The following is a 10049-nucleotide window of genomic DNA, read 5'->3' as shown; positions in this document are numbered from 1 at the left end:
GTCTCTCTCTCTCTCTCTCTCTCCATTCATCTCTCTCTCTCTCTCTCTCCATTCATCTCTCTCTCTCTCTCCATTCATCAGACAGATGCCCTTTAATATTTCACCATAAAGCACCATTTCAGGACCTCCTTTTGGCCTCTTGGATTTCCATGTGGCCCAGTTGCAGCCACTGTTCATAGTGGTGCCATAAAGAGCAGCCAATTTTTGCTATTTAACATCAGATACTAATACATATTTTTAAAGTCAGTTTTTTTTCTGATTGCATACGTTACATTCTATCATCTGTTCAGGATTATGGCGGCAGCCATCTTGCAGCAGAGATGAGCTTTACAGCAGCCACATGAACCATAGGTTTCTATAGTCTGGGGTTGATTTATTGACTTCTATGGGAGAGTGTTGTGGGCATGCTCGGTAACTTGTGCCGAGATCATCAAGCACAGCGAAGGAGGAGGGGAGCTATGCTTATCACCTATAGAAAAATTGAGGATTCTGTGTTATTTATATATACAGTAGGGGTTACAGTCTATTGTAATCCTGCCTGTGATTAGAATGAAATGACTGCTGAGAAGTGATCTCCACAGAACAGGAAACGACTGTGTATTGTGAGGCTGCAGGATTTTAGATTTTCTTAATGTAGGTAGCACCATGCAGAATAAAAAAAATAATAATACAGTATGTTCAACATAAAAACGTGATTAAAGGAATATGTTCCATATTGTTTCCAAAGGGGTTAACCAACTCTAGAAATACCACCCCACAATGAGGAGATGCAGCAGCGGCCGTGCAGGGATCTGGAGTGACGCGAGTGCTGGGGAGCGGGGTATTTTTAGAATTAGATAACCCCTGTAAGAAATAGCAGGTAACTATCACCAATAGAACAGCACCTTAATCCAACTCTTTGTAATGGATGACCTATCCTCAGGATAGGTCATCAGCATCTGATCCGTGGTGGTCCGACACACGGGACCCCGCCGATCAGTTGTTTGAGAAGGCACTGGCGCTCCTGTGAGTTCAGCGAGAAGCACTGGGGCCTTTACAAACAGCTGATCATCGAGGGTCCCCGGTGTCTATTTCCCACCAATCAGATGCAAAGGGTGGGATATCCCTTTAAATAGCATTTTGTACACCTAAAGTGGAATTCTGCTTTAACTAGAAAGCAACCAAACTAAAGAAAGCGAACTCTGTTCAGAGAAGTCCCAGGAGTGGACCAAGAGCTCGCCGTCCACTCAGCACTATGTCATCTATTACTACAAGATGCAAGAACATTAGAAAGAGCACCATAATAAAATATACAATCACAAGCATAAAACCAGATGCTATAAATACACGGATAGGAAGGTTTACTGACTTACCTTTCTGGTTCCCCTCTTGTTACCAATATCACAGCTGCTCCTTTATCCTGTAAGCAGGAAAATATATAAAAAGAGTGTTAATCATTAACATACATTAATTAAAGTTACCTGCCATAATGAAAGGTTAAAAGAGTGAAATACGTTTGGAAAAAATACATAACAATAGCACCCAAAAAAAAACAAAAAAAAAAAAAAACATTTTTTACAGAAATATCCCTTACTAGAACCTCAAAGAAAGGTCTTATACACACTTATACCACAATTGCTCTTGAGCGATAGCCACGGTGCATGTGAGCATCCAATTAAAGGGGTTGTCCCAGTCTTTACTGCCGATGACCTATCCACAGGACAGGTCTTCAATACGTGATTGATGGGGGGGTCCGACTCCCGGCACCAACCCTGCCATGAGTGCCACAGTCTCCTTGCCCCTTACCAAGCACAGCTCGCCCATTGTATAGTGGTTGTGCTCGATATTGCAGCTCAGCCCCATTCACTTGATGGCCATGTGACGGATGAAAAAGGAAGGGAGTCTAAAATGCTCATGGAGCGCCACGGACTCTTCTTAAAGTTGATCAGCAGGGGTGCCAGGAGTTAGGACCTATCCTGAGGATAGGCCATCAATATCAGAATTCCAGAGCACCCTTTTAAAAAGGTACTACTATCTCCATAGAGGAGTACTCCTAGGTCACTGAAGTAGTCTGAGGCCACCTATACACACATACATCATGCCAAGACCTTGGGCAGATGACAGCTCGGAGAGAAAACAGAAGTCACTGTATAACAGCAAAGCAACAAGGGGAGTCAACGAGCACAAAATATTTCCTTAAAAATAAGCAAAATGTGCTAGGCAATGGTCCAAGCATCGATGCCAGGGTAATTGCTGGGTCCACCGCTGCTCTTAGATGGTTTGCACAAACCACCGTGCTGCAAAACTTCATATCGAAAAGTCATGATTCAGCAAACACAACCACAGACGCAGCGCAAGAGACGTGTCACTTCCTGTGTTTAGTCTTACAGGCGTTTCACATGCTGTGAACAAAGTGCGAGACGACATTTGCAGACATCGGGTGTATTAGAAACCTCACTGCATCCTTCCCGTGTAAGCCCTAGGTCAAGGCATTCAGCCTAATACCTATAGAGATCACAACATCAACCCGCAAATGAGCACAAAACAGGCGCAAACACACCTCACCCCAAGTGCCTCTATATTACTGCACCAATATTTTAAAGCGTCCTGCAATGGGCATCACTCTCGCTCTTGAACAAATATCTACCTACATCACTAGTGCAAGAATGAGCAGAAAGACGCTTAATGGTAGTTTGGGAGTAAAAGCAGACCATACGCAGGGATAGCCCCTGGCAGGCACCTTTGGTGGTCGCTTTCTCCCCTATCCAGAATACATGCATGCTCATGGTACGGGGCAGTTAGGGGTGACCCCAGTGCATGTGTCAGCAGTGATACATGGGGGGTATTCATACACCAGCCTTTTTTCCCCATCCAGCCCATAGTTCTCTGGTATTTTCTTTGTATCATGTGCACTAGGTTTGTTTTTCTTTGGTTTGCACTATATTAGATGTCACATTAACATTTTTGCCAATACGACATCCAATACAGCGCAAACAGATTTTGGGGTTCACATTTCTGTTGTTCATTTTTGCACATTCTTCTCCTTATGCATTGTTTATTTTTGCATTGTTTGCATAATTTGAGTTAGATCATACTCTATAGACCTGTTTTTTTTTCATAACATGCTGGGGTGGGGGGGTCTAATTTCTATTACTTTTTGCCCCAGTGAGTGAATTGTGTCGTTTTAAAAGGTTTGATTTTTTTTTAATTCTCTATAAGGCTATTTTCCATCCGCATCCAATCCGGACTTTTTGGGGATGGGATGCGTGCCCATTCATTTCAACGGAGAAGCACCAAAAAAAAAAAAAAAAAAAAAAAAAAACTGTACCACTATCTGCAGGTAACAGCAGCTTACACATTTCAGAAATCTCTCCTATGCCTCTAAATGGGGTTTGCAGAAATTTCCTGGGGGGGGGGGGGGGGCGACAAAAAAAACAAAAACAAAAAAAAAAAAACAATGTATGAAATGGGACTTTCAGCCACAGAAAGTCCTGCAGCAAACGCACGAAGCCGATATCCATGTTTTGCGAACCGCAAAACAGGCTATGGTCATGTGCATGAGCCCTAAGGCAGAATTCTCACATTTATTGGAGTCCGTATTCCGAACGTGTTTACCGGCCCGAAAGCAGGTTTAATGACCCAAACTCACAACAACATAGATCCCCCATGATGCTGAGAGGTCAGGTCAGAAAACCAGCATTCTGGTCACGACACACGTCAGAGAAAAGGATTCTAGCATACGGATGTGCGAATGAATTCTCGCACTGCGGAATGTTCCAGGGTTTTCAGGGATTCCACACCGAAATACCATGACAAGGTACAACATAGGGATGTGTTAAAGGGGTTGCACAGTGGATCAAAAACTTTCAAAACTGGTTAGGTATGGCATCCTGCACATATGCCTTGGGTAATTCGTTCTTCTTTTCCATCAAAGGAACAGGAAAAGGGAATGCAAACCAGTGATGGATCCGTCACACGACACGCACCAACAGTACTGAACAAAAAGAAGTGATCTGATGCTTCCCGATACCCCACCAGTGTCTATTACCTTATCCTTCTTAATAGGGTTTTTTGGTTATTTACCGTAATTTTGATGACAACTCCTCCGGATCATCAATATGCGATTGGTCGCGGTGGGGTCCGACTCCCAGCACCCCCACCCACTAGCTGTTTAAAGAGACCTGTGACCGGTGCGGCCTCCTCCTAGGCCAGTGATGTCATGCCCATGGCCTATCCAAGTGAATGAGCACAAGCTATACAATGGATGGTGCCGTGCTTGGTAAGCTGTGGCATGGACTAGAGCACTGCAGTTCCCTCAATAAAGTGATCAGCGGCGGTGCCAGGAGTCGATCCCCGCCAATCTGATATTGATTACCTATCCTGAGAATAGATCATCAATATTAAACAGCTGGGAAACCCCTTTAACAATGAAAACAACCGCGCAGACGAATCCTGACCACAGTGGTGACCCATCTCAGACAATGAGTGGTGGAGCCGTCACTTCCTGTGTGTCCAGAGAGACCATTTGCCAACCCACTTCACACATTATTGTGCACTATGTTCAAATATTAGCCATGGAAGCGGGGTCCAAAGTGCACGGACAAATAAGTGCAGTGAGGATGGCAGGCTATGCTCGAGTGTTCCTGCAAAAATCAAATCCTCTAGCTTTCATCGTATCCATTTAAAAATAGAAAAAGAAAAAAAAAAAGTAAGCAAAAACACAAAACTAAAGGGTTCAAAAATCTCCTGCAGACAGAATATCAAATAGGTAACGCTATATATATATTATATTATATATACACACACACACACACACACATAGGGAAAGCAGAGGATATCTAAAATCAATAGTAAAAAGAGGCCCTCACATTACTGTCAGAGATGAGCGAATTTCATATTTTGAAATTCGTTCACGCTTCGTTTGGTGGTAAAAGCAGAATTGCCTTATGGATTCCGTTACCACGGACCATAATGCAATTCTATAACGGAATGCCTTTAGAGGCATTCCGTTATTTATTCCGTCATAACAGAAGTCTATGGACTGCAAAACGGATCTGTCCCGTGTCCCTAAAGTTTAAACAGCTTTAGGGAGAAATCCTTCTGTAAACAGCCATTTAGTTATTGCTGGATTCTTTCCTACATTATGTAACCAGCCCCAGAGCCTTTCCATACTCTCCAAAAGTCATTTCAATTTTACTCTGCCGGACCAAATCTCATTTTTTTTCACCAATTCTCTACTTTTTTATATTTCCATTTACAGGGCTGTGTGGCTGCTTGCTTTTTATTGTGGAGAAAGCTGTAGTTTCAACTGGTAACCATTGGGATAGCCAGGTACGGCACTTGTGATCGGTGGGTATCTCCAGCGCAACCATAGAAATGAATGGAGTAGCAGAGCTCTTTTCCGACCAGCTGCTCCGTCCATTTCATGGGGGCTCCACGGGGTATGGGTCTCCGTTCTCCCGATTGGTGGGGGTCCTAGCTGTACGAGGTATACTTATGTCCCCAAATTCTATGTGTACATTTTTGGGACGAGCACTTCTACTTTAAATAAAACAGATGGGATTCAGCATGCCCAATCCCCGTTGCTTATTAATATATTCAAGCTCATGTACAATTTTTATTTTTCAGCCCTGAAATGGTGCAATTACACCCATGGTGTTGGCAGCCAAGCTCCGAGGGGACTTTCATATAGGAATCCTAAATGACACCAGCATTTCATCGCTATATATCTGAGGAGTATGCCAGCACATGACCACACAAGCTATTCCTCTAACTTTACAGAAAAGCGTGAAGGTATGAATGAAATTGCAGTCCTGCCAAGTATCGGTTATCGTAATGATCAGGCTTTACTACAGGGAACAGAAAAGGGCCCAAAGGGAAAGCCACAAAAGGAATCTCCGCAGGAAGTGAAGCACTACGCAATTAGGATTTCTAACTTTGCAGAGGACCTCCAGGTAATGCCCTGCCCCGGGACAGAACAGCATTCTCCAGCTGCTCTGTCATATATAGCAGGGACTCCCACAGGGCGCAGGGTTCAGCCTGGTGCAGCAGCGGCAAGTACAGAACTCCCACAGCTCCAATCACCTCTCCTGACATTGCCCATGTAATAAGTCTGGAGCATCTATTCTTAGGACTATGATGGATTTAGGGCTGCAGCTATTGATAATTTCAGTAATCAAAGTATTCTATCGATCAATCCAACGATTAATCAAATACTCTAATAATTTTATTTAAAATAATTTGAACGTTTTCCTTTATAAAAACTCATCAGCCGCCCCCCCCACCGCGTGCCATCATCAGACCCCCATGCCATCAGTCCCCCCATGCCATCAGCTCCCCCAGTGCCATCACTCCTCCTTGCCCTCAGCTCCCCCAGTGCCATCACTCCTCCTTGCCCTCAGCTCCCCCAGTGCCATCACTCCTCCGTGCCCCCTCCGTGCCGTCAGCTGCCCCAGTGCCGTCAGCTGCCCCAGTGCCGTCAGCTGCCCCAGTGCCGTCAGCTGCCCCAGTGCCGTCAGCTGCCCCAGTGCCAGTTTAATACTTCCCTCTCCTGTAGGAGCGCCGCGGACACGTCACAGCTTGTCCATCCTCTTCTTCTGACGTCACACAGCCTCAGGTCATAGTGCGCGCTTACATGCACTATGTCCTAAAAATGTGTCAGGATCCATTGCAGCGCGGTGCAGGCCGGGGGGTGACCACGGAGCGTGAGTAATAGCACTCGGTCGCATGACAAAAAAGTTTTTGTACATAGGATAGGGGTAAGTGTCGTCAATATTTAGTGTATAAGGTATGTGTACAGTATATAGCGTATGTATATTACTCGCACTCGGTGGTCGCATGACAAACAAGTTTTTGTGCTGCGTTACTCGATTTGAGTAATCGTTGCAGCCCTAGATGGATTATTCCTTTATTACTCCTGCTAGAAGTTATGAATGAATTGTCAGCAGCTTGCATTTAAAGGGGCTGTGCGGCCAATAATATTGATGACCTATCCTCAGGATATCTCATCAATACCTGATCGGTGGGGGGCTGACACCCAGCAGCCTTGTCGGTCAGTTGTTTGAAGAGGAGGCAGCGTTCCTTCCTCTTCCAGATTACACTGCATGTCATCTCGCCTGCATTCAAGTGAATGAAACAAGTACTTGTAATTACACTGCGCTGCTTCCGAGACAACGCGCAGTGAAATCTTGAAGAGGAAGTAGCACTCGAACGAGCCCTGCTGATCGGCGGGAGTGCCATATTGATGGCTACACAACCCCTATAAAGGTACAGATGGGGTTTTCCAGTTGGGGGGGGGGGGCATGTCCTTGCAGCCTGACACTAGCAGCACCGACTGGACAGTGTCAAACTGTGCAGGGACATGCCTCCAACCAGGGGCGTACCTAGAGCATTTGGCACCCGGGGCGAACCCTTTGTTTGGCACCCCCCCCCCCCCCCCCCCCAAGAAAGTTAAGAAAACATGCACAAACTTTTTTCATGCGGACGTCTGAATGGAGCCTTACAGGGGGGTAATCAATGACAGAGGGGTGATCACCCATATAGACTCCCTGATCACCTCAGCCATTGATCACATGCGGTCGTCTGAATGGAGCCTTACAGGGGGGTGATCAATGACTGAGGTGATCAGGGAGTCTATATGGGTGATCACCCCTCTGTCATTGATTACCCCCCTGTAAGGCTCCATTCAGACGTCCGCATGTGTTTTGCGGATCCGATCCATGTATCAGTGGATCCGTAAAAATCATATGGACGTCTGAATGGAGCCTTACAGGGGGGTGATCAATGACAGGGAAGTGATCAGGAAGTCTATATGCGTGATCACCCCCTTGTCATTGATCACCCCCCTGTAAGGCTCCATTCAGACATCCGCATGTGTTTTGCGGATCCGATCCATGTATCAGTGGATCCGTAAAAATCATACGGACCTCTGAATGGAGCCTTACAGGGGGGTGATCAGAGAGTCTATATGGGTGATCACCCCTCTGTCATTGATCACCCCCCTGTAAGACTCCATTCAGACATCCGCATGTGTTTTGCGGATCCGATCCATGTATCAGTGGATCCGTAAAAATCATACGGACCTCTGAATGGAGCCTTACAGGGGGGTGATCAATGACAGGGGGGTGATCAGGGAGTCTATATGGGGTGATCAGTGGTTCATAAGGGGTTAATAAGTGACAGGGGGGGTGTAGTGTAGTGTAGTGGTGTTTTGTGGTACTTTACACAGCTACCTGTGTCCTCTGGTGGTCGATCCAAACAAAAGGGACCACCAGAGGACCAGGTAGCAGGTATATTAGACGCTGTTATCAAAACAGCGTCTAATATACCTGTTAGGGGTTAAAAAAATCACATCTCCAGCCTGCCAGCGAGCGATCGCCGCTGGCAGGCTGGAGATCCACTCGCTTACCTTCCGTTCCTGTGTGCGCGCGTTCACAGGAAATCTCGCGTCTCGCGAGATGACGCGTATATGCGTCGCTGTGCGCAGCGCTGCTACCTCCGGACCGCACATCTGCGTTAGGCGGTCCGGAGGTGGTTAATAAAATAAAAACCTGCACCCCCTTAAAAAAAAAAATCACTTTCCATCTGCACCAAAAAGAAAAAAAATCCAAATCCCCATCAATAAAATGAACAAATCCTGCACCCCCCCCCCCTTAATTACACCCTCTCTTCTCCCCTTAATTACACCCCCTCCCTTAATAACACCCCCCCTTAATTACACCCCCTCCCTCCCCACCTTAATTACACAATTATTTACTTTACTCACATTTATTTTGATGATGCCCGTCCGACCGCTGGTATAATGGATCCTTCCACTTCTGATCCGTGAAGGCGGCGCGGCGTCAGCGTCGTGACGTCACGTCATGTTGCGCGCCGCCGCAATAATCCTGATTCCTTCCACCGAAGCCGGCGCCTGGCGGAGTCGCGTCGCGGTCGCGGTGCAGCAGTGGATGGAGCCGGGGAGCAGTGGATGGAGCCGGGGTGACTCAGTCATGGCACCCCCCTTGTGAGTGGCACCCGGGGCGGCCCACCCCCCCCTTGGTACGCCACTGCCTCCAACTGGTAACACCCATCTGGACCTTCATTGCAAACTGCTAGCAATTCGTTCATAACTTCCAGCAGGGATAATAAAAGCCATAAGAATAGATGCTCCAGAATTGTTATTACTTGGGGAATACAAGTAGTTATTAAAACAGACATGTCAGGAGAGGTGACAGCTTCTCTTTAAAGCCGTTAAAACTAATGACAGCTCATATGTTTTGGGTCTAAACCTGGCACACAATCCAGATAGCATTTGTTAGACCAAACCTACCCAGACCGCCCCATTAATATGCACCCTTCGACTGCTGGATATCCATCACCCCAAACTAAACACATTTGCTTGTTTGGATGCCATTTAGAGACTTGTAGCTATAAGGAGGGTGGGATAAGCCATAAAACATTTTTCTAAAAACATGGACCCCGATTTATCATGCCTTCACTCCAGAATTCAGTCTTCAAAAAGTCACAAAATTGGGCTTTTGTGACATTTTGCACTTATTTGCGCAAACATTTTACTATTTTTTACACCACTCACACCACTGTGGTTAGCTATGGTAAAGAGTTTCACTCCAGATTTATGAGAGAATTAAAAAAAAAAGTCGCAGTTTCACTCCAGGAGTAGGAAAACTGGAGTAGCTTCTCTAGACAAAAGTGTTAGATTTAGGGTTCATGAACATGAGTGTATGTGCCCCGTGCCCGCATTGCTGCCTGCAAACAACAACTGGCCATGTGCGCTCTATATCACAGATACCATTCACTTGAATGGGTCCACGATCCGCAAGATACGGAGCGGAGGCACTACGGAGCGCTATGTGGGATTTCGGTCCGTGCCTCTGCACTGCAAAAAAAAAAATTAGCATTTTTTTTGCAGAGTGGACTGAATGTTGCGGATCCATTCAATTTGTTTAAACTAAATAAAACTGTTATTGCAAATAAAGGATCTGTTGTAATCGCCATTAAGTAATGCCAACAACTGTAACCGGTATAATGAAGTAACAGCAGGCGGTACTTTTCCAGTAGTGCTTGAACGC

General features: G+C 45.9%; 1 protein-coding gene across 6 annotated transcripts in view; it reads right to left on the bottom strand.

Moving 5' to 3' along the window:
* NUMB (NUMB endocytic adaptor protein) overlaps positions 1–10049 on the bottom strand; it is a 91943-nt gene that overhangs the window by 43582 nt on the left and 38312 nt on the right. For all 6 annotated transcript variants that reach the window (XM_044271470.1, XM_044271475.1, XM_044271472.1 and 3 more), the window contains exon 2: positions 1353–1399. The gene's annotated coding sequence lies outside the window, so the exon portion shown is untranslated. The remainder of the gene's footprint in view (positions 1–1352; positions 1400–10049) is intronic.

The sequence above is a fragment of the Bufo gargarizans genome, chromosome 11 (genome assembly GCF_014858855.1).
Source record: "Bufo gargarizans isolate SCDJY-AF-19 chromosome 11, ASM1485885v1, whole genome shotgun sequence".
Classification (NCBI taxonomy): Eukaryota; Metazoa; Chordata; class Amphibia; order Anura; family Bufonidae; genus Bufo; species Bufo gargarizans.
The sequence above is the reverse complement of the archived record's forward strand: the minus strand, read 5'-3'. Positions and strand labels throughout refer to the sequence as shown.